The 26198-nt window shown below is 41.3% G+C and overlaps 1 long non-coding RNA gene across 1 annotated transcript; it reads right to left on the bottom strand.

Annotated features, from left to right (window-relative positions):
* Window positions 1-11820: 11820 nt before the first annotated feature.
* On the bottom strand, window positions 11821-26192 carry LOC108449580. Its single transcript, XR_001865798.1, has 3 exons — window positions 25153-26192; window positions 24252-24505; window positions 11821-12032 (listed from the first exon to the last, which is right to left on the bottom strand). It is a non-coding gene; the product is annotated as an uncharacterized LOC108449580 (long non-coding RNA).
* Between the last annotated feature and the right edge of the window lie 6 nt (window positions 26193-26198).

Here is a 26198-nt window from a genome sequence, read left to right as displayed (position 1 = left end):
TTTCAATAAATACATAGATTTGAAAAAAAATATCAGTTATATCTTCCCACACCCACATTTCATAAATTCAGGCACCCTCACACTTCATCATATGTACTGTGTGCTACTTTTCTGGCAAATAGCCTGGAATTTAAAATAATATGTGAGTTGCTAATTTATTTTAGGCTCTACACATCCATTTAGGGGACTGGCTGTCGAACCACTACTCTTATCCATCCGGTCTCTAACTAAACTGATTAGCTGCATACAGTGCAGACAGCACTGAACACTATGAATTTAAAGAAGCAGCCTACTTCACAGCAAAAATTGTGGGAGTGAGCTAATACAGCTTTGGGATGGATAGCAGAACTTTATTGATGTGATTTCTAGTCTGAAAATTTTTCTAACTATTGAAGCTCTTTGTGCTTTTCTGCAGGTTACCGAAAGGACAAAAACTTGAAACAAAAGTTGGTGTTTAATCTCGTTTTCACTTCCTCTCTTAAAACAAGAAAACCAATCCTTTTTTCAGTTTCACATTGTACTTCACGCTTTGTTGTGAATTTGCCCCTCTCCATATTCCTGTCGTTGTCTCTGTGTGATTTGGTCTGAGGGTGGAGGGGTTAGAGAAACAACTTGAAAAGAAAACCTTAGGTAAGCTAGACAACGCTGTACTGCCCCAAATGAATTCTGTGCCCCTTCTGCACAGGAGGAGACATTGAAGATCAGAAAAGGAGAAGTTTCTCCTGCTTTTCACAGAAAAGGATCACAGAATAATTTAGATTAGAAAAGACCTTTAAGATCATTGAGTCCAACCACAAATGTAACACTGTCAAGTCTATCACTAAACCATGTCCCAAAGTACCACATCTACATGTCTTTTAAATACCTCCAGGAATGGTGACTCAACCACTTTCCCGGGCAGCCTTTTTCACAGCTTGACAACAATTTCAGTGAAGATTTTTTCCCTAATATCAAATCTAAATCTCCCCTGGTGCAACTTGAGGCTATTTCTGCTCATCCTTTCCTTTGTTACTTGGCAGAAGAGATTGGCCCCCCTCTGAGTACAGCCTCCTTTCAGGCAGTAGCAGGGCATGGCAAGACTTCCCTAAGCCTTCTTTTCTTCAGGCTAAACAAGCTCAGCCACTCCTCATAAAAACTGTGCTCCAGACGCTTCTCCAGCTATGTTGCCCTCCCCTAGACTCACTCCAGCACCTCAAAGTCTTTCTTGTAGTGAGGGGTCCAAAACTGAACACAGGATTCAAGGTGTGGCCTCATCAGTGCTGAGTACAGGGGGGTGATCACTGCTCTGGTCCTGCTGACTGCACTATCCCTGATACAGGCCAGGATGCCATTGGCCTTCTTGGCCACCTGAGCACATGCTGGGTCATAGTCAGTGGCTGTCAACCAGCACTTCCAGGTCCTTTTCTTCTAGGCAGCTTTCCAGCCACTCTTCCCCAAGCCTGCATTGCTGCATGGGGTTGTTGTGGCACAAGTGCCTGACCTTGTTGAACCTCATAAAATTGGCTTCTGCCCATTGATCCAGCCTGTCCAGACCCCTCTGCAGAGTCTTCCTGCCCTCCAGCAGATCAACACTCCCACCAAGCTTAGTGTCATCTGCAAACTGACTGAGGGTGCCCCTGATCCCTTCACTCAAAACATTAATAAAAACATTAAACAGTACTGGCTCCAGTACAGAGTCCTGGGGAACACCACCAGTGACCAGCTGGATTTAACTCACCATAAATTCACCATAATTCTCTGGGCCAGGCCATCCGGACAGGTTTTTACCCAGAGAAGAGTATACCCATCTAAGCTATGAGCAGTCAGCTTTTCCGGGAGAATACTGTGGGAAACAGTGGCAAAAGCTTTACTGAAGTCCAGGTAAACAACAGCCACAAGTCTTTCTCTCATCCAGGTGGGTTACCTTCTCATAGAAGGAGATCAGATTAGCCAAACAAGATTTGTTTTTTCTCTTCCTCTCCAAAGTGGCTTGTTGCGTTGCGTCTTTTTGACCAAAAAATCAATTAATTGGGAGCCTGACCTCCTACCATATTGCAGGTAGGAATAAGAGCTCAAATACTTCCTAATTGTCCACAATTTATCTCTGGTTCTCTTGTTGGAAGGCTTTTATTTCCATAGATAAGGTTACAGTTGACTTGCTCCTGCCACTAGTCCACAGCTTCCACAATCTACTGTGCCATTGAAGTCAGTAGGAGCTTTGCTACCAAATGAGCTGCAAGCCGGAGGCAATCCATAATTAGTTACCTCCGATTGCTACATGGAACTTGCTCTGTAATGGCCACTGAATTATTATTTTCTGCTAATCTGTATCTGACTAAAGACTCAGACAGAGTATTCCTGAGCACTACCTGTTCCCAGGGAAGTTAATCAAATCACAATTGCTGCTCTTTTATGTCAGAAATAGGGGATGAGTTAACATAAACCCCACTAAATGTAAGCTAAATAACAGGTCCAAAAGAGACAAAACCATGGATGACTGTCTGCTGTGGCCAGCACAGGGTCAGTAGCACCTAGGCTATGCACACATTTAGCATGAGGAGCAGCAGCAGCAGCTCAGAACTCCTCCACCACCCCCCGCTGCCACAGCACTGTCTGATCACCTCCTGCCTGCATCGCGTCTGACTAACAACCAGCTGCCTCAGCCCTGCACTCAGAAACACTAGCCAAAAATTCATTTAAACCAAATGGGCCCTCATTACTCTCAGAGTCCTCTTGCTGCAGCATAGCATGATGCTGGGACTAGGTATTATTTTGTTTTAATCAGTGTTGCTGATATTTGACCGAGAAGGGAAGAGAGAGAGCAAGGATTCCACTGCAGCTTTTAATGTGGCTCTAGTGAGATGCTGTTATATATTGGGCTGTGTCTCAGTATAGGGGCTTATTTGACAGGCCCTGTCATCATCTACCTCCAAGATTATCATTCATGCTGCTGGAAAGACAACTTTATTGGACTAAATATTGGCATGTGTCTGTATGGCCCACACAGGTAAAGACTCTCCTTGGGCTGTGTGTCTGAGTCACTGCGTGGGTGTAACAACTGCACTAGTTATTATTAATCTCTCTGAAACCTCTTTACAGTGATTAAGGGAGCACTGTATGAAAGCAATCTGCTTTGTGGGCTCTCGCCAAGGAAGACCCACTAAGCAGATTTTGTTGGATCCTTCAGCCAAACTGCTCTTTTCTTGGCAACTGAAATGTGCATCAACATAGATGTAATGTCAATTTCCAGCATTTTTGTAATGTACTTTATTCAGATTATTTGGATGCTACACAAACCACTAATTCAAATCACAGTATTTAACATTGCCAGTCACTCTTCTGATGTGCCAGTGTATATAAATAAACCTGAGCAGGAGACAAGAGGTCACATTTAAAAGATGTATAGAAGGGACAATAGTGTGTTCTTTTTGCTTCCAACTCCCTTCTTGTGAATAAGTGACTTGAGTGAGGCATTTCAATATGAGATGAATGGCAGGTATATGTCAGCAGGTGATGGACTCCCTGCAAATCATGGCCAGAGCAGCTCAGCAAATTGCCAGGGATCTGCTCAGCTTTTCTCCAAACTGGGCATTTGGGGAGCAGAAGAGCCAAGCTCTCACTGAGAAAGCCATGAAGCTGAGATCATGTGACAATGGCCTGTAGCTACATTGAAGTTCTGGTAACCCTGGTTTTGGGTGAAAATAATGATCACATAGAAAGCTTTAGCCTATGTATGTCACTAAACAGGCCTGGTAGCTAGTTTGTCTGAGTCAGAGAAAGACTCTAGTAGGTTTCACCTGACACGTTTCCTTTGAGCTGTGGTATCTTTTAACTTCTGTTTACTCCTGTAAAGAGTCATATATATATATATATAAATCTGTCTTTTAGTAAAGCTCAGCCTTTTTCTCTCTTCCCATGTCCATTTCTAGCAATAGATCAAAGCCTGGGTCTACTATTCCACTATGTGCCTCATGACATCTTGTCCTCACATACCAGAAAGTGACTGTCTCTAAAGCAACTTTATGAGGATAAGTAAAGCAGAGTAAAATAGCAGCAAACTGAATTTTTTCTATCTTTGTCTGTCCCAGGAGGGTTAGGCTGGAGAAAAACAAGACACTCTGAAGGAAGCAAAAAACAAGAAAAAGAAACCAGACTATCTCTAGAAGGGAGAAAAAAAAAGAATATAACCTTAGGCAGAATGTCAAATAGATATTTGGAGTTCGGAGTGCTCCACCAGCCTGACTATACTCAGCTTTGACCACATACAGCAGTATTTTTTATATCACCAGCTTTTTGTCATCAAGTAATTAGTGTTGTTGTGATGTGCCATTTTCTTCCATATAACTGCATTCACTACACATCCTATGGTCATTTCAGCTTCTATTGCATTAAAGTACTTAACAGAAGTCAGTTGCTTTCTGACTTAATATATTCAGTGTACTGGGGTTGTGTTTTGGGTATTTTTTTTGTATTTCCAAAGAGCAAGTGATCCAAAATAACCAGGTAGCCTCTGAAACTCATTTCTTCCAACTAGAAGACAAACAAGCTTACCCTTAAGAAAACACAAAAGAACAGACACACAGGAAACTCTTTGCTAGCTTTATTTTGTGCCATATGTCATAGTATCATAGACTCATAGCATCACGAAATGGTTTGGGTTGGAAAGGACCCTAACAATGATCTCATTCCAAACCTCCTGCTGTGGGCAGGGACACCTTCCACTAGACCAGGTTACTCAGAGCCCCATCCAGCCTGGTCTGGAACACTTCCAGGAATGGGACATTAACAGCTTCTCTGGGAAACCTGTTCAGTGCCTCACCACCCTCACACAATTTCTTCTAATCTGAACCTACTCTCTGTCAGTTTGAAGCCATTCCCCCTTGTCCTGTCATACTCTTGTAAATATTTGCTCTCCATCAGTTTTGTAGGTTCCCTTCAGGTACTGGAAGGCCACAAATAGGTCACCCTGAAGTCTTCTCCAGGCTGAACTGTCCAAATTATCTTCCCCTTTCCTCACAGGAGAGGTGTTCCATTCCTGTAATCATGTAAGTGGCCCTCTTCTGGACTCACTCCAACAATTCAATGTCTGTCCTGTTCTGAGGGCCCCAGAGCTGGATGCAGCATTGCAAATGGGGTCTCATGAGAGCCAAGCAGAGAGGCAAAATCCCCTCCCTGCTTTTGACACAGACCAGGATGTGATTGGTTTTCTGGGCTGTGAGCACACACTATCAGGCCATGTCCAGCATCTCATCCACCAGCACCCCCAAGTCCTTCTCGGCAGGGCTGCTCTCCATCTGTTCATCCCCAGCCTGTACTGATAGCACAGGTTGCCCTGATCCAGGTGCAGCATCTTGCACTTGGTTTTCTATAATGTCATGAGATTCCCATGCAACCACTTCTTGAGCTTGTCCAGGTCCCTCTGGTTGGAATCCCATCCTTCAGGTGTGTCAACCATACCACTCAACTTGGTGTCTGAGGGTGCACTTAGTGATGTCATATCCTTCTGTCTTTGTGTACATAACCATAAAATGACACTGACTAAATAAATTTACATACAGAGGTGTATCTGGCTGTATAAAACTGTGCATCCTTGAGTGATTCTCAAAAAGAGATACGTAGTCAGGTATCAGCCTGCCTCTACAGCAGGCTGAGGAACTATCTTTACCACATTTGATATGGTGCCAGTTATGCCATTTTAGTCTCATCTGTTTTATCAATCTGCATCGAGAGACTGCCTAGTGATGATCTTGCCCCTCTATACTGCACACAGAGTGATGTATGATCATTGGTGCAGTAGGGTGAATACCCTAACCCAGCTTCTCCTTTGTGGCTCTGGTCCTTGCAACAGCAAGCAAGACAATGCTGGGCAAGCCTCCTTTGTTGCCCCTAGAACCTCTGCAAGGGCTAGAAATGGTAAAGTCTGTTGTTAGGGCTTTGGACTGATGATATTTAAATGAAAGTCAATTTCTAAACTTCAAATATTGTTAAAGAAGTAGGATGATGAAGAGTTGGCTGAAAGAAAAAACCCAAATACAGGTATGTGCACTAATGAAGTCATAGTATCCAACACCAGTCCTTTATGAGTTTGCCTGTTAATAGTGGAGGAGCAGGGGAAGCATTAATGACCCCTTGACCTCCCCAGTAAATCCACACTTGAAAAGGAGGGGATTAAAATGTCTTAAAAGTCATGTGCTAGGAACTGAGAGAACTTAACATTTTCCTTATGCTGATGTCAGATGACTTTCCCAACCCCTACATCAATTATACATACTCCACCAGGTTAAAACTGAAGCCCACGAGTGCTGGTATGTTAAGGTAAGATTTCTTGTAAAAAACTTTAGGTCTCTTGCCTTGGCATGGCTCCACCTTACTGCCTTTGTCCAGGGAACTGCTATGAAACACCTGAACTGCCTACACAGGTTATCATGGTCCTCTTCTCCATTTTGACCACTTTTCCATTTTGTGAGAGAGTACATTAAGGTGTGATCCTCCCAGTGGAGAAGACCCCTTCCAGCTTTACAGACCACTTGTGCAGGGCTTAGTCAGTTCCTCTTCCTGAAAATGGAGTGAGAATTCATCCAAATTACCAGCTCTGTTTAGCAGCATGATAACAAAATTAAGAAGAGGAAATACAAGCATAGCTGTAACCTACCTGGAGAGAGATGAGAAATATAAAACTCTACCAAGGAGTACAAAGGAAAAAAACAAGTTCCATGTGGTAAAAAGGAGAAGATATAATAATCAACATGCTAAAATTATGTGTGTTAATGATTATGAGGAAATATTTTATAAGATACAACAAAAATAAAATCAAAAATAGATGTTCAAATAATCTAAACCCATAATCTCTCAGAAAGGCCAAATTCTTTTCCATGTTAATCTCAAATGTCTATGTGACACCAGTAAAACCTTGTCTGATATTACAATAAAGACAAAGTGGAAAAAGAATTACCCCAAAACATAAGCAATCTGCCTCTGTTCAGTCTTCCAGTAATAAAGTTATAACTTCTGTGACTAACACAAATGACTGAAGATTTTTACAGCCACCCTGTCTGTGCAACACTCAGCTGCAATGAAATTGCCTTCTTATTCCAGAGAGACACAAAATTTAACTTGTAGCCATCTGAGAGCTGCTTGCACAGTGCCACATTTGTACTGAGGAAAAAAAAATAAACCAAACTAGGCTCATATTTTTTTGTTCACATCCTTTTAGTTCCTGTAAAATTATATCCACAGGAGCTTGGAAATGTAATTTATTACTTTATTTTATTTAATACATATATATATATATATATAATTATAATGTAGTTATTATATAAGTACAAATGAGTGATAAATTTCATTACTGAAGGAACCCCTCCATTGCCATCCACTGAGTCTTAAAACAGCTGCTACTTTCTCACCAAATTGGAGGCAGATTCAAATCTTGGTTGCCCTAAATGTATTTCCAAAGTAGTATCAACTTCTCCAAAGCCTTTTGAGGAATTCATGTCATGTGTTGCTCCCTTATGCTGTATACAATGATATATCAGCCCATGGGCTGTTATGGCTCACTGACTGGTACTTACTTATGCTGTCCGTAGTCATCTTGGATGGCATCTCACTGAATATGTATATGAATACTCTCCCTCAAGGAAAAGCAACCACCTGTAGGCTCTGGAGCAGCGTCTGCAGAAAACCATGATTTCATCCTGGTGGGAGACCTGAGTACTCAGCCATTATGGGTGCTCACCAGCACATGTAGAGGAACCCACCTTTTGTTCAAAGCCTGGCTGCAGAGTCTGAACCAGGAAGGTCTATGGGCTGAGGCTGCATGAGGCTGCACTGTGAAAAAGGGCTGTGCAGTGTCAACAGCTAAGACTGAACAAATTTGGTTGTACTTTATGCTGCAAACTTTTGAGTTTGCTCTAAAAGCTGTTTCATTCAATTCATTTATTTTCTGTTTTTAGTGAGGTCAAAATATTTTCAATATAAAAGTAATCTTCCAAACAAAAAAGTTATTTATCTCTTTGATATTCTTTAAGGTATTTGTATTTCTGAACAAGACACTGTAATGCACAACATATCAGAAGCAGTACACATATTTCAATAAGGCTTCAGGACAACAGGTGAATGAATTCTTCAAATCAACCTAGAGATAATTTTTAGGATGCTAAATATTTTTTCCAGTTTGAAAACTCAGGTTTTGCCATATGTGCAAGGGAAATAAGGGACTGAAAATGGCGTAATAGCCACATTTTTGACAAATAGCCTTTATCAACAGGAAAAAAAACCCCAAACCACACAAAACCCTAAAAACTAGCATTATTGTAAATTGTATATTTAACAAAATGGAAAAGTAACTGTGTCTGTCTTTGACAACTGTCCATCTTCAATATAATCAATTCTCAAAAAATCATTCAGGAGTAGTTTATCTGAAATTCCTTTGAAGACCTTCTCTACTCTCTTCCCACATAAGAAGACTTGGCCCACTCTGCTATGCAAGCACAGAGCAGAGCAGCCTGCATTTGTGAGGAAAGTGGTATTGCTTTAATTTCTTTGTGTGCTGACATTGTTGCCTAGTGATATTCTTCACTTTGCCCAAGGGGACATACATCTCACCTCCACAAAAAATCATACTACAACAGGACCTTACACATAATTTAAATAAAACAAGACATCCTCTTCAACTGAGCAAAATGAAGCCCCATTTGGACGTTTGGAAGGCACTCAAATATCCAAAGGTTTGAGAAGTGGCTCCCCCCGCTTTTTGTGAAAAGGGTGTCTTAGAGCAGCCACAGCCCCCTCTGAAAGAAGGATGTGGACAAGGCCAGAGCACTGGGTTGTGTGCAGCCCAAAAGGCACCAGCTCCACTGCTTCCCCTGCTGCCTGGAGAGGAGGGAACAAGAGCACCCCATATGTACAGCAAAACATGACAGAGCTGGTGTTTTAATGCTGTGAGCACAGAAAAAGCATGAAGAGGCTCTTTGTGCCCAGTACCCTGCTCTACACCCAGTCTGGTAGGTGGCCCTGCAGTGCCCAGATTCCTCTCCCTTTCACCTCTCCCTCTTGTAGTGCAGAGCAGCTATGAGAGAAAGTGGAGGATCCTGCAGGGGGTAAACCTCACTGCTGCTAGTCTGGATTGTGAAAGCTGCCAGGAGCTGTTCTTTCCAACCTGAGGGAGATACAGCACTGTCATGGAAAAGAATTATAGGAAGACCCTTCCAGCTACAAAATTGTTAATAACCCTACAGGGTTTCCAACTGTTTGTTTTGTTATTTTGGAGTTTTTGGGTCTTTTTTTCTGAATTTCTAACTTTGTTCATGGACCATTGTTATAATCCTATATAATAGAATCTTCAAGTCTCTTGCTGTGCTTCATTTGCAACTGTGTGGTGTACGTAGCAATTAGCAGCTGATGTACTGTTATCTGGTCTCCAGTCTTCAGCATAGTTTATTGTACTTTTTATTCTCCATATGCCACAGAAAGTCAGTCAAATTCCTAATCTCCTTACACAAAAACCAAATTTGGATTGTGAAGCCTAACAAATACTGAAATGCCTGGTGAAATTTCTGTGCACTTGCCCTGGTGTGTGAGTGTTTGTGCACGTGTACGTGTGTGAGAGGCCAAGAGAGGGAAAGCATTCTTTCAAACCCACCTGAGCAATCCAGGATTAGAGATTTTGGCAAATATACTAAAATATATTGAAGAAACAGATTTGATTTGTATCTGCAAACAGTTATCTTTTTCTGAAGGTGAGTTTTCATAATAAGTACGCATATTCTTCCACAGCAATGTAAGCAAACACCAGCAGAGCCCCAGCCTTGCCTTAATTATTGTGATACATTTTTGTGCCTTGTAAACAACTATTTATTGCCATGTTTAGATCAAGAAGGTGGGAACAGGGAACTGTGACTGATTAAAAATTTCGAAAATTAGAAAAAAGTAAGACTAGAATCTTAATAATGAAGAATATGGTCAACAGAATGACTTTCAAGAACAGGGTTTTAAAGAAAAATATAATATTCAGACACATGCTCTGTAATTTGGATGAGCTCCTGATCTTGCTAAAGCAAGTAGCAAAATTGATTTCTTAATGTGACATGTGAAAAAAAGAAACATTTCTATGCAGCTTCCTTGTATTTGGACAGGAATTTTTTTTAAAAAAAGGTTTCAGTAAACCCATTGCTTTTTGGAAAAATTAAAACCTCTCTCTTAACAACACAAACTGAAAATAAATATAGTTTTGCTGGAACCCTGGATTTTTTCAGTGTGTGTGTGATAGAGATAAACATAAATAAAGTAAAGCAATTTCAATAAAAAGGAATTAAAAAGACATTTTACATCAAGTTCTCTTTCCATTGTCTCCCTTGACAATAATTTCATGGTATCTCTACTTTCTGCCAATTTATGGCTGTGACTTCTCTTGAGGAACGTCAGCATCCATAAAGGCTGAGGTTTCAATGTTGCCTTTTCCTGCAACAAACCATCTACTTCATGACCTGCCCATGTTACTAATAATTCAGGATAAAGATGAGGCAATGGACGTGACTCCCTGGGTTCCTCATGAACGTGGAGTTGAGCAGAGGTGCCAGTGCCAGAGGAACTCCTCCCTGACAGCCTTTGGAGGGCAGCTCATCACATTCACAGTTTGATAAGCATTGCCATTCCACTCTCACCTCCCCACATAGATGCCACATTACTGCATTTAATTAATTACTGCATTTAAGTTTCACAACATCTCTGCAAATGGAAAATTTCTGTATCACCTCTATAAAGGGTAAACTTAAAGACAGGAGTGGCTGCAGTACAATTTATTTGGCTAAAGGTAGCTATCCATAATAGAGATGACCACTACAAACATGGCCACCCTGCGGTGGCCAGAAAGAAACAGTTCCCTCTGAGGCATGTTTATCTCATCCTAAGACAGGAATGAAGTAAGTCTGATGCACTGTGCTCCAGACATATTTCCTTCTCTTAATTTCTGGCTTCTGGAGGGAGACAGATGTGACAGTCTCAGATATACAGTAGAGTATATCATCTGTGATGAGGTGATACTCACATAATTTCCACCCTACTTGCCAAACTCAAAGAAAGCTTCCACTCCAAGTGAGATTTGTATCCAGGTCATCCAAGTACCAAATACAAGCAAACCAAAAAGAAATCTTTGTCCAGTACCACAGAGCACAGGTGTGAACAGACCTTGGTGTATGCAGTGTGGCATGTTAGGAAAAAGAAGGACAATGATGGGAAGAGGGGAAAGAGAAGGATGCTATTTTAGCAAGTGGACTTCCCTCAGAGGCTCTTGGGCACCTTCACCACAGGGAAATGGACATCTCCTCTTTCAGCCTCACACACAGCAGAATTCAATGTGCACAACCTGGAAGCCACAGTGAGTTCCAGTAAAATTTCCTACAAAGGAGGAGAGACTTTAAAGCCTCCTGGCTGTTATCACAGCAGCTTAGTTTCAAAAACAGAGAGCCAAAGAAAATCAGGGAGCCAACACTTAAAGGCCTTTGAGACTCTCTTCTGTCTCTGCAGCTCTTAAACAAAATGGTTGGAGAGACTGTGTGGCAGGGAGTTTGTCCTGGGCACAGCCCTGCCACCCCTCGTGGCACAACCAGGCAGTAGGGATGGTCCTGGGCCGGTCCATCCATGTCTAAAACCAGGCACAAGTTGGCACTGTTCTCAGCAGATGATCCATGTACCTGAAGTCATTTCTCACCTCTAAATAAGTTTCCTGGGATTCAGCTGAGCTGTTAGAAGATTGCCATGCTGCTTTTGTCGCCTTGGAGGAGTGGCTACCTGGAAACAGAGTCTAGACAAGATTAAGAGAATAAAAGCGGGTATTTATTGAGGGCCTTCAGTAGGTACACCTTGGGCAGTCAAAAAGCCTCCGAGGGGCTCCACCCAAGATGGACACTGGGTCACGGGATTTTCACACTTTAATAAGTTTGGTCCAGTTGAACATCAGGGTTAATTCTCCAATTACAGAAGGATAAAACCAATTTTTGATTGCAGACAAGAGGAAAATCCTGCACGGACTCATCTTTCCCCTTCCCAGCCAAGGAGACCTGAAAGAAAGTATGAATCATCCCACATGTTTGCACAGCCATGTCAAACCTACCTGGATTTGAGGCATGGTGCAGAGTTTGTGCTTTGTTCTGATATTTCCTGGGCAAAGAGGCAAAAGGCAGTTTGACCAGCTTTGCCCTCATCTCACAGCCAGAGTGATGGACCATATCTCTTGGGAGAAACCAGCCTTGCCCTGTCCAGGGTCCTAGTAAGGTTCATCGCTCCCTTTTGGGAGCAAGAGAAGGGTTGAGGAGACACCAAGGGCCACCCACCTCTGAGCCTTAGGTCCCTCCAGGCACTCTAATCCCTTCTGGTTTTGAAGGCTTTTCCTACCATCATATCTGCCTGCCCTGTATTTTCTTCTCTGCTCCTTTTCTTTCTCTCCTCCTGCCCCCTTCTAGCACCCCCTTTCCAATAAAATGCAGCACAGGGAGGCAGAGCAGTCTGGCACTGGCCTTTCAATATATTTAAATACCAGCAATTCACTGAGCTGGAAAATTGTAAATCTGCAATTTTATTGAAAAAGGTGGTCACCCCATTCTTTGGAGCCATGTTCAGAGACAGCAGAATAATTAATGGACCTTTATGCAACACAGAAGCAAAGAATGGCAAATTTATTAAGACTGGTAAGATGATATTTTTAATTTCTAAGAAACCAGATTTCCATATCTAGTTTTGCTTATTGTTACGTGAAAAGAAAGGCTGTTAAAACCATCCTGTGCAGGTAAAAACATTGTCATATAACCTTTCTTTTTCCCTTGAACTAACACGGGTGAGGACAGCAACTGGCACTGAGGGATTAGTAATGTCTTCTAACAGTGTGCATGAGATTCCTACTCTGCACCATGTCTAGACACCTTCCTTAGCATTTCATGTAACAACATTTCAAACCAAACCAGAGACAGACCAGTGCTGTCAGCACAGCTCATTTTAGTTATAAAGGGCATGCTTACTTGATGTGCTGCTAGGAAAGTTAAGCAAGGCACACAAACCATAAAAAAAGCTTTCAAGTGGGCAATATAAAAGGGGAAGCAAAAGCCACCAAAGCAGAAAATAAAGGTGAAAGGTTTCAAAGGTAGGACAGGAGTCCCTCACATAGAAGGGGAGTATAAATGAAATGAAATAAAGCTTGTCATCATCCTTTTTATAAAATGTGGGTGGACCAATGTAGCTGTAGTGAATTATGACAGTGCTGTGAATTATGTGTGCAAAGAGTTACTAGACAGATGACATAACCCCAGTATAGAGGACAAAAAGGCCACAGAGCTGTACAACTGGCCGCAGAAATATGGAACAGGTGATGAGAGATGAAGCACCATCTTCTTTAGGAAAACCCTTTTGAATTAAGGACATGGTATGAACTTAGAGCGGAGCACCTCCTCCAGAATAACTAAAACTGCATATCGTTATTCTGAAAAGAATGCTTTCTCCAAATTAGCAAAGACACTTTAGCAGGAGCATGTCTTCCAGAAGAAGTCCTTAAACAACTAAGCCCTGTGAGGAAATAAGTACTGTGCAGAGAGGATGGGGAATATAGCAGCTCTAGAGCAAGCTCTTTGTTGCTGAGGGCCACTTCCATTTTCTAGAAAATTAAGACTTCCTAACACCCAAATGAAATGGCTGGCTGGGGTTTGACACTTCAGTGCTCTTGGAAAGAGTTCTGCCAAGTAAAGATAACTGAAATGTCAGGTAAAAAAAGACTTCTTCCACCCATTCTGTTCTCCTTATTCTGGCAGTTCTGCCATTCAGTCTCTGTAACACATCCATCATTCAGGACCTGAGTTATGTGCTTAGTCCCTCATTTACACAGCAAGCCCTGCAAACACTGAGCATAAGGGTGTGAGCTAGTGGTATCTGTCAAGAGAAACTATTAATCCAACCCCATGATATTTAAAAATATCTAGATATTTAAAAGTAGAAGAGCATTTCAATTTATTTCTCTACCTATAAGCTGCATAATTTAGGAATATAGCCTGTGGACTAAAACAAGATCATCTGCTGTGAGCTTGGAAAAACAAATTATTATTGCCTGTTATCATCTTTACATAAATATTTGGGAAATTTATATGTTAATGTTGTATCTTGTCAAGGATTCTCTCTTCTGTTAGCCCCACAGCCTCTTCAGGTTCTTATTTTCTGTGCTCTCAGTAGCTGCATATGGTTATAGCAAATCAGGCCTGATGAACCACAGGCACTTTCACACTTGTTTCCATATCTGGGTGAAGCACTTGGTGAGAGGAGCCACTCAGGCATATGGCCTGTAATAAGCTGAGCTCCAATGAGTTGGAACCTCCTGCTTCAATGGCTATTTGGCCATTTGTTTTCTTGCTGCAGCACTTTGATTATTTTCCTCCCTTTGACAGAATGATGAAAGCAACCAGAGGGTTTATGTACCACCTCCACCAAATGTTACCATATTCCAGTAGTCAGGTAGAAAAACAGGGAGATGATCAGGGGAAAGGTGCCCACTGACTCGTCCTGAGGATTGAAAGCACATATTCTGCAGAAAGAGAGACTAATGTAGACGCAGTCAAAAACTTCCCAAACCACCTATGGTGGCTTTTGGTGATCTTTCAGCTGAGGCTGTCCATGAAGCACCTGGCACTCTCAGTTTTCTCTCTTACACCAAACTGGGACAATTATTTTTACAGTACATGTCTTCATTAATTATTACAGAATTTAGTTTAGAAGCACATCAGCTCAAAGGCATTTGAATAGTTTAATCCATCTCAGTGAAAAGTATTACTTATAGCAAGCAGGTGACAAACCTAGTACAATGGCAGAATAAGAAATAAAGCTGATTTTTTTCAAAAGTGTGAAAAAAACAGGCCTTTGCACAACACAAACATACAACAGAAACAAGCAAGAAAAAACTAAGCTTTATCCCTGGCCTAAACAATCCCAAGCAAAATAATTTCAGAGGAGAATTCAAGGGGACTTCCAGTAAATTAGTTCTTGTTTCTTCTTCTCACGCCTATATCTTAAGCACACAAGCTAATCAAATGTTTATTGCTACTGAAGATACAGGACAACAGCTGTGTTGCCTTTTGAGCCCCAGGACAGCACAGAGAGAATTCTACATTTGTCCTGATTGGAAGCAACTGAAAAGTTTTACATCAAACTGTTTTGCAACCGAGAGGCGAGCTTTCAGTTGCAGTGAATTATTCATGAAATGGTTCTGCTTCCCATAGAACATTTCAATTTTTCATTGAAAACCTGAGCAGGCAAACCAAGAAACTGCATGAAATACTTCAGTTCTGAAGAGCCATCACAGCACTCCAGAGATCCTGTTCTGTTTCTTTGTTGGGGACTTTGCCTCTGCACCAAACTCCATTTCCCAAATACACTGGCCAGGCAGCAGTGCTGATGCATACCTTCCCACCTATGCAAGAAAGGAATTCTGTTAATTATGGAACATGCAATGAAGTCAAGGACTCATCACTGTGTGTTTATTTGTTGGGACTTGAAATCTACCACCTAACTCAGTCATTGTTTCCATTGGATAGGGGGGAAAAATGCATGAAGAAAGGGCAATGTGGAAGAAAAATGGGCATGGATCCTTTCATCCTACTCAACTGCAGCAGTTAGTTTGTGCAGGAAATGAAGCAGAGCTACAAGGCCCTCCAAAAATAAACAGGAGAGTCACTGAAGTATGAGAAACCAATGAGCAGAAAAAGAGGCCACTTGGTCTTGCTCAGTGACAGCCATAGGATGTGTCAGACAGTTTTCATAGAGATGTCAGCTCAGCACCCAGTCTAAAAGCAAGGTGAGAGTGAAAGTGAATACGTAGTGTGAGAGTGAACTTACACCCAAGTAAGACCACAAAAAAGTACAAGGAAGAGTCAGAAGAAAACTCTTTGATATCCTCAAGCCAAGAATATGCATTGAAAAGAAAAGCAACTTAAAGTCAATTGCTGACTGTACTTGCTCTCTAGAACAGATTGCTTTTGATTTCTCCAACCAGAATCTCAGCTGTCTAACTTAGCTGATTTCTGTGAAATTCATGCCCATTTACCTGTTGAGCCTCTTGCCCTTAGAGAATTGGCATATTATCTAAGGTGAAAAATACATGCTTTGGCTATGCTTCTGTTCAAGCAGAAAATACCATGAGCTGAAATCTTCAAAACTGACAATGCTTCCCCTCAGCTATTAAGAAAACAGAGGTAAAAAGTCAGTTTCACTCCTGAGATCAAAAGAAATCTGGCATTTAGTTTTGAAAAGAGAAAGGAATCATCTGATGCAAGGTGAAGAGTAGGAATGTTAATGTAGGGAAGTTCTTAAATGTATCTGTAAAGAGGATCAGAGACAAACATGCAAAATGAGTTTGACATATTTCTCGGAGGGAGAACTTATGAATGATTGGATGTTTGAAACTTGGTGTGATGACTTTCAGAACCAAAAGATCAAGAGACTCTTGATCAAGGGAATCTAGGAGAGGCAGAAAGAGAAGCACAGGTGAAGGAATATAAGCCCATAGCAAAATATCTTTCTTTCTGTGTTTCAGGCCCTTTTTCTCTGTGGTGGGAAGGAAAGGTCAGAAATGTATGAGCACCTGTCTTTGAAAGATGGGCAGCATCTGCTTCAGCATCAGAAAAAGTCTGATTTGGGCTCTAAGGAATAAGCCCTGATCAATTCTCATCTGAGTGGTCCTCATTTACTCATCCTTCTGTACAAGAGAAGCTGATCAGATAAGGAAATGCCAAACAGGATACCCGATTATAGCAGAAAGCCTAGATCTATGGGATGAATTAGCCTCTTGATTCTGTGAGTTACATAGAAAACTGGAGAAAGATAAAGAAAATTATTAGATGCTGACAAGGAATTTACTGGATTGTTTTCACTACACCAAGTGATTAACAAGGCACAAAGTTCAGCAGTGCTTCTAGTGCTGCTCCAGAAAAGCCTGGTATATGGTCTCCCCCTAGCTTAGTGGGCAAGTTTGTCTGTGGATAATGTGGATGGCTTGGTAACTGATAGGAGCTCAGTGACCATACACAGAGTAGCACAGTTAGAGATCCATGACTACCCTGCCTTTAATCCTTCATTTTCCCTCAGTATTGGTAATGCAGGAACTAGTTGTAACAGCAAAGAAGTGCCTAGCATAGCTGGAAGGGCATGCACCATCCCCATGTCCTCCTGAGGTCTTGTACGAGGCTGATGCTGTGCATAGGTGCTGCCTGCCTGGCTGGCACCTGTTGGCTCTGTCCCTGTGCCAGGGTTCACTGGCTCAGCTGCTGCAGCTGCCCACAGCCGCTGCTGTGCCCATCTTTGATCAGCTGACCAAAAAATGCCAATTGCTATTGAGGCAGGCAAGAACATTTCTTTCTCCAAGACATGAATGCTAGCAACTGTTTTAAAATTCCATGTTGAATATTCCTTTGTGGTTGAGTGTGCATTCTGTTACTTGCAGTATCTGCTTAGAAGTATTAAAGCAAAATGTCTTTGTCACTTTTGTCTTTTTGTATTTGACAACTGCTGATGTCATTTTACTTTTGTTTGTAAATCTCAGCCTGTTTGCTGCTGAATCACAGAAGAAGGCAAGACATAATAAATATAGCTCCTATTCAACCCAGAAAGTTGTGGATCACTGGCATGACAATCAGAAAGGGAGTCTTTTTTAACCAGCAGTAGCAGAACAGAAGGATCCTGTTTCCTCTGCAGAATTCCCCGTCACTCACAAGCTTCAACTGATGTGGGTTGCATTCTCCAAAACAGAAATGTGAGTATCAAGAGTCAGTAGCAGAGACTGCCCTATATATGGAAATAGGAGTAGAGGAAGCCCAGCATTCCCCATACAGGACCCCTAAAGCAGCTGTCTGAGGGCAGAAATTATAAAATGCAATACAGGAAGCTGAAGTAGAGAAGGATGACTTTCATACCCATGTTGTGATTTTGAGAGGTTTATCCCTCATCCTCAGTATTCCTCAGTCTTTCAACTGGCTTGACCAAGGCATGAAGTACTTGAACCCTTGTTGGCATTTTTAAGTTTTAGGAAAGTTCTGCAATTGCTAAGACCAACACACTTCAGATTCACTGGGAGACAGCAGCATCATAGGACATGACTGTGTATCCACATGATGTTCAGTCATTGCTACTTGATTCTCTGAGACTGAGAGGACATGTCCACACAGTGTGTGATGATAGAATTCTTTGAAAATTGGCAGGCTATAGAGTCCACTGAGCCATCCTTGCAATCAGAGAGTCAGGTGAACTAATAACTATAATAGGGACATTGAGGTAATGAATGAAAAAACCTGAGAGTAGGACCCTACCATTCTGTTATTGTGGGGAATACAGGGTTGTCCAGCTAGTAACTTGAGGGATGGAGTGAGATAACAAGATGTCTCTTCCTCTATGAATTAAAGGCTTTCTTGGACCTCTAGAATGAGAGCACAACATGACTTGGTGATATCAGCCTTTTTAGAGACACCATGTAGACCTTCCAATATCCTTCACCAGCACAGTACAAAATATTTTCTTCAACTCTAATAGCTTAAAAACATCTATCACAAAGTTCTGCCTGTTTTCATGAGAGAAGTGGTGTTGCTGAAGTTCTGTGGGGAATCACAAGAGGGATCATGGTGTGCTTCTGGAAAAGGCTGGTCTCAACAAGCCTAGCAGTGGATCAAAGCATAAGATGCGCTGATAATGATCCCTGGAATTAAACTCTCACTACCAAGAGAAGTGTCTTCATGTGTTTTGGCTTGAAAACATTCTCTGTTTCTCATGGTCAGGTTTTTTTCACTGTGAAGGATTCAGTGAAGCAGACAGCAAGGTAATGTACAGAGACTTCCTTCAGGGCACAAAGAGCAAGAAAGCATCATTTCCAAAACCGTAGTTGGCCAGTCACCATGGCACAAGGCTGTAGCACTAAAGTAGACTCTTCTGCATGCACAGCAAGCAAGATGGTGCCTTTGAGAGGCTTACAACATCTACTATTCTCATCTCTCTCCTTTCCTCTCTTTGAAGTTGCCTCGCATACAATACAGTGTTATACAGTGCTGCTACTTCCAAAGGCTATTCCCCTGAGGAAGACCAGAAAGTCATTCTGGTTTTCCCCATTTTTTTTTTTTTGCATCCACAGTAATTATTCAGGCAGTAATTGAAGGGACTTTGAATATTTATTAAAACTACATCAAAGGTGTAGCACTGTTTTTTCTTTCTATATGACCCACAAGGAAACAAAAAACGCCCAGATAATTCCATTCAAGTTCAGGTTATTTAGTCCCATAACTTTCATCTGGGTATTTTTTTCTAAGTGGTGATAGACTGGGTTTTGTTGTTCTTCATGGCTAATTTAGTTCTCTGCATGTGTTTCAAGCATTTTTCTAAGGAGTTACCTTTTTTGTAATGACATTGACGATGAAGTTTCCTCACCAATAGCCCCTCTCTGAGGTCCTGCCCTGTCTGAGGGGAATGCTGCCAGACTCACAATTTCTTTGTCAGGCCAAAAGGTACACTATAGCTTATTATCTCAGAGAAGAATTCCAGAAGGATTGAAATCTGCAAGTTTGCCTACTCTATGTGGGCATCAAAGAGAGGCTGATCCCCTGTCAAGCAAGAAAGTTAAAGCGATGAGAATATCAGCCCATTAAACTACAGTGCTGGATTTGATTGCAGAGTAAGCACGGATAAACACATTTTATTCACTGCAACATGATAGCTTCAAATAGATATTCCAAATATATGTCTGAAATAATTTCTCTACTCACACTCTAAAAAGGTGTCATTGTCTCAGTGCCAGTGGAGCATACTACATTGTATACATACCTTTTTCATGGCTATGACATTAGTGGACGAATAAGCACGGTATTAACAGCTGATTTATTTATTTATTTATTTAAGAAAAATCCATGCATTGAATAGAAAATCATTAACATCAACTGGTCTCAGGGCTTTCTAACTGCTTATACTTCTTAAAAATATTCATACATTCTTTAAAAAGAAATAAATATATGGTTTTGTTGTACAGTGTGAGCTATGATTTTCCTTTGTTACAGGTTATAGCAGCAAATTGAAATAGAAGCCATTCTGAACTCAAAAGGGAACTAAAATTACAGAAATTGAAAATTTTTCTGGCATCTGGTGCATCAGGGACCTCAGTATACCTTGTCTGGGGCTCAATATTTTGGTTATAGTTATATAGTTAAAACCCTTTTAGCTTTCATGGCATAGAACGAGAGTTTAGCAGAAATGCCTCCCACTGTCTGTCTACATCTTTCACAGAGCCTGGTGTTGGAGTATTTTACAAATTTATTTCCCTCCAACCCCAACCACACATGAAAAACAGAGGATTTTGGCTGTTCCAGCATGTCTATTGTGTTAGTGTTCTTTCCTTATGAGCATCAGCTTGGGTCATAAATGTGGTTCACTTCATGTTACTGCAACTGTGGAAAAAGTAAGGGGGTTTTATCCTTGGTATTTGGTTTTGCTCCTTTGAGAGGACAGATCTTCCTGTTTTAAGCTTTCTTCCAAATAGCTGAGATTCATTAACCTCTGGAGCTGCCTTTTGTGCTGGTGCCTCACCAGCCTCAAGAACATAAGGGATTAGATTTGACTAGACATCTAACTTTTTTGACAGCTGTGACTGGTGGAGCTGAATCTCACTCTAGGTAACATCTTCTGCTGGTTTTTATTAGTCAGGGCTGATTCCAACTCTCTTTAGCACACTGTTCTTGCTCACCCTGCTGTCTGCTCTGTACGCGTGCCACAACCAGTTAATTCTGTACGAGGCACATTCTTTCTGCAGTTCTATACTGTATTTTCATAGGTTTTGCTGCCTGCACCAACTGAAAACTATTAAAACCATAAAGTGCTTCAAAACAAGCAGGTGTCAAAAAGAAAACTCTCTTCTAAGTATGCCCCGTGCTGCTGGCAACTATTACTTGCAGTTACAAAGCAGATGATTTAAACTTTGTCAAGCTGTCTACCACATTTCTAAAGTACCTCCTTCCTGATGGAGCTGTAACTTTTGCTGTCCTGTACTTCCATTCAGGGTATTGTTTTCATGTTCCTTCTGTTAACATATCTTCTTGAGAAATTACTCAGGGCCAAGGCATCTGACAGAGGTCTGCTGCTGCTAGTGCCCATGTCTTAACTGATTGGCACTTAGTCACAGGGGTTGCTTGAGCTTCTGTGACACACCACAGCCACCAGCAGCCACCACCAGCTGAGGGCTTCCCCATCTCCAGCTTGGTAGTCACAGGTAGACCCAAGGACTGTAGCATGTAGTTTTGGAAGGTGGTATCAGCAAGTAGCAGGCAGTTTCCTGAACAGACACTGAGCTTTGCAGTTTCATTCTAGTCTAGTATGTGCTTATTAAACCCTTTTGTGCTGATGTCACAGTGGGTAAATAGAAGATAAGATGGGTGTTGAGACTGAACTATTTGAAATAGCATCCATGTCTCTGCACAGGGTTGAACTCCGCTGCCTGCATTGCGGCCCTTGGTCCCCTGCTTCTCTGGATTGGGGAATGTATTGCAAGACATTGCAAGCCTCCCCTCGAGGCTCCCACCCAATTGATGGTTTGGGGTTATTTTTGGGGTTTTTTTTACTTTGGCTTTGGCTGGTTGTTTTGGGTTTTTAAAAGAGGCAATAAAAGGATGGCAAGTACTCAGATCTTGTCATGATGTTCAGAGAGAGAGGAATCAGACTTCAACCCAAGAATGGGGTGTTCGGGTGAAAAGTTATCTGTCCTACGGTGTAGAAAACACCACTGTTGGGAGTAAATATACAGACTGATATCAGGAGTCTTGTGACTCTATAATACAAGGCTTTTGAGTCTCTGATACATGTTATGTAATGTAAATCCAAAAGGATTCTGTTGATGTCATTTCTGAGGGGTCATTTTTAGATGCTGTTTTTAAATACAGTTGTGTTTTGACAACTTAGAGATAAATCCTGTGCTTACAGAAATGATGGGTTTACCCAGAGTAGTGTAAATTATTTTGATGTACAGTAAACCTTAGTTGTTATTCTAATCAGGTTGCAGTACATTTGATATATAACTACAGTCCTCCATTTACACCACAGCATGCAAAATTGTCCTCATGTGTGTGCATATTTATACTTATAAATACACATGTACCCAAACAGTACATACAGGTATATTTATATGCACACCAAAACTTTATTTTATACACACAAGAAAATATAAAAATATATACACATAAGCAGATGTATATAGATCTGTGACCTCTAGTGACCTACAATAAAGAATTACAAATTGGGTAGAAAATAAAATACAATTTTTGTTTTGTTCTTTTGTCTAGGATGGGTTACACACCCTGGGACTGGAGATAAAGAAAAGCATATTTTGCAGCACAGAAAGGAAATGGTTTGATGTTTATGGATCACTACTGTCAAATTTGTACAAGTAAAATACAATACACTAGATATATATACACAGCAGCCCCCTTCATGTTTAAAACATTCTAGAGAGCTTAACAAGTGATAACCTAAGATAAAGCTGCTGTTGGGTCAAAGAATGAATTAAACAAGTTTTGCCTTTAGTCTTGACATGAAAGCATTTACAGAGCCAATGTTCTAAATCTCTGCTGGCAGAATATTCAGAGGTAGAAAATGATAGAGCACTTAAGATGCACAGGCCCTTTCAGCTATGGATTTATAATGATATTTCTGGAGAGCATTTGTAGAACACAAAACCTGACTTGGGCAGTAAGGAAGTAATACCTTAGTTGGATATGTAGGGCCTGGAAATTCGATGTGCAGCTGGAATTTTAAGAGCTAATGAAAGCCTGACAATAGCTCACCTCCTGGGGGATGGACAGGAACATTATCTGACTTGGTGAACCTTCCCTCCCCCTTGCTGCTTTCTTAAATTCACTTGACTAGAGGCTTTTCTTGCTTATATTTTGCAGGTACGCTTCATGATTATGCAACTGCCAGGCTGAATGCTCCTAAATGGGTATCACTGATGCAATGGTTCAGTCATAGTTTGTCCAAGAAAGTACTTCCCTTATATCCTCAGTGAATCAGCCCGAAGCAGGGGAGAGGGGATCTTCCCTCTGTGTCTAGCAGTGTATTGTGTTGCTGTCATTGTGTGGATGGACACCTGTCAGCCAAGATTTAGAAAACTGGAAAGATCTGGGTGGATGCCCCTTCCCATACAGAATAAAAAATCTGAATGATGGTTATGGCTTGCAGTTGTTCCTCGACTGATCCCAACAATCAACCCAGCTCTCTGGTGTGGGCCATACCCTGTTATAGTCTTGGTCTATTACATTGTATTAGAATGAACTATTTATCTCTTCTTGAACATCAAACGTGCTTTTAAATAAATTGCATTCACTTTTAAAAATTCTGGTTCATGTGTAAAAAGCCTCCAGGAAAACCAGAGTGGGTAACAACAAAGAGAAAACTCTGAGGATGCTTAGAAGTAGCCAAGACTCAGGTCCCAGACAGAAGCCTTTCATCATTACGAATTTTTCATTTGAAGTGTAGAGCTATAGACTAAACTGTCCTTTACCCAAATTTGATTTTTTTGAACAATGTGTTTCAGGATCATTCCAATAAAGAGTGAAAGTGGATGAAATTGAAAGAAAGTGGATTTTAACTGCTTAACTTCAGACTTGCTATCCAAATCTCGATTGCCCACATTCCATCAGCATCTTGACTTTTGTTTTCCTGTCTGTAAGCTCTACAAATACCCAGGATTCTGTATTCCTGACTGCACACAAAACCTCTTTCTGAGCGTCTACAATCTAATGAGATTCTAAAAACAACATGAACAAACACTTGTCATAGAGTACACCATACCCATAGGGACAGGATCAGACACCAGACAAAACAGAGAAGCACTTGCATTTCCTATGAGACACTGCTGGTTAGGAAGGGACACGTACAGGGTCTGTGCCCTCGGCATCCTGCCAGACTCCAAGCACATTATTCCATGGAAGGGGTCCTAACCTTGGCAAGATATACTAGCCTAAGCACAAGGTCTCTCCCCTGGGCTTACTTATCTGCACACAAAAATGCAGTATGAGTGACCAACAAAATCAGAAGAGGGCTCAAGCGGTAAGGACATTCATCTGCATTCTTGGAGATGTTGGGAGTTCAGGCCCTCTCACACAAAGGACAAAAATTTGGACCAAAAATTGAACCTTACAAATCCATTCCTTTGTGTAGATCCCATTTATATGCCCAAGATCCATGTAAGGTGTGGCAGCACCTTTACTCAGCACATCATTTAATTTTACCTTTATAAATGGCTTTAAGGGAGTTTGCCTGAAGAGCAGATAAGGTGTGGCAGCTGATGGCAGTAACTCATTACCACTGTAGGTGAAGGGGCTGCACCACACATCTCCTGCCAAGGAGATCACTTCTCCGTGGTGTAGAGCCAACCACTCCATGATCATGCTGTCCAGTGTCACTGGATATAAAAACTGCTTAAAAGCCTGCTGCTAATATGTACTGGAGGTTCATTGCAGGAGTCGGGAAAGCTGATGTCTGTCTGAAAACAAACACAATATATGTTTGTAGTGGAAGTTGTAAACAAGGAGGCATGCTGGGTAGGTAGCCTCAAGCTAGCAGAATTTTTTAAAGATCTTGAGACTTTACATTACTTATAGGCTGGAGAAGATTCATTGTTTGTGAAACAACAGGCAGCCTTTGTGTTACGCCTATTGACATAGTGAAACCTTCTTGGAGTGAAATTTGCTGTAATATCCTGCAGAGATTTCCTCCTAAATTCTGAGTTTCTTAAATATTCTGCTCTCAAGCTTGCTCCTTCTCTCACATGAACATTCTCTTGCTACGCCTCGTATGGCGCATGCAACACTTCACAGTGAACCAAACCCCATGTGGTGGGAGAGAATTATCAAGGGTGAATGGTATCTTTAAAGAGAAAATTAGTAAAACATTCATTCTTATTAACTCAAATAAAAGCAAATTTCATTAAAGCACTAGCAAAGAGTGAAATAACTGTTATGTACATAAAGTTGGAGTGATCTCTGCAGAACCCAGCATAAGCTAAAGATGCTACTTTTATAGTATTATCAGAAAGCAGGGAACAAAGCAAGAAAGAGTACTGAAAGACTATTTCGTCCTCTAGGAAAACAAGACAAAACACTGTGTCCTAAGAGAACAGTGTGTACTGACTGTGATCCTTTATCCTTCGTGGCAATGTGAGAGCAGTCAGCAAAGGCTCAGTGGGCGGTATTCCATTGCATGTAACTCTTCTGAAGTCCCAGATAGCACACCAGAGATTAACACAGCCCATATCAGACTCAAAACTGGGTTTTCATTTTATTTATTGTAATTTATTGAACTGCAGTAGCCCCTAGAGGCTCTTAGTAGGACTGCTGTCCCATTGTGCTCCATGTACTAACAGGAAAGGACAATGATAGGACACTTGGGCACTCACTTGGACTTCACTGGGGTCTGGCACAAGCTCAGAAGTCTTCTGTACTTCCTTTCCAGAGACCAGCTTCATGTCCTCTTTTGTATGTGTCACTGAGTTAGGTACTCTGATAAAGACCCTCAAAGTTGGTGGAGTTACTACTACACACAGCTTGCTGTTTGCACCAACTCATCTTCACCTGTTGCAAACAAAAACTCCTTTGCCAGAGGGAAAAAATGACCCTGCCACGTTGTAGATGTGCTTCACAACAGAGATCTTCTATTAGCCAATCCCAAGAGCTAAGGAAAAACAGCAACAAAAAAAGATAAGAAGGCAAAGCTAGCAGTACAGCTGTCAGAAAAACACTGGGATAGTCAAACAGAAGCTTCAGTCATTCCCTCTGGGCTGGGAAGAGAGATATCTTGTCATGAGGAGCTGTTAAGAGAAAAGTAATTAAAAACTAGGGAAAAAAAAAATAAAAGGAGACCAGCAGGAGTCTGGATGGATGTTTTAAATTGATAGACTTACTTTTCTTTATGTGGGGAAAACGATCTTTTATTTTTTTTTTTTTTTTTTTTGGAAGAGGGTGCTGGTGTTTCTTTTTTTACTTTGCCTGAGTCTTGAAGCTATAAAATTGCTCAAGAAAGGATCTTCACTACTAAATAGGCTTTATACAATATGGAAATACCACTACATACTTCAGGAACAGGGACAGGCAAAGGATGGAAGTAGATAAGACAGTAATGCTGGATCCCTGCCCATTAAACACATCTGAAAACAGCCTCTGGTGCAGCTGGCACTGGCT

This window comes from Corvus brachyrhynchos, unplaced genomic scaffold, assembly GCF_000691975.1.
Source record: "Corvus brachyrhynchos isolate BGI_N302 unplaced genomic scaffold, ASM69197v1 scaffold70, whole genome shotgun sequence".
NCBI lineage: Eukaryota > Metazoa > Chordata > Aves > Passeriformes > Corvidae > Corvus > Corvus brachyrhynchos.
This window is presented reverse-complemented; position numbering and strand designations above follow the sequence as displayed.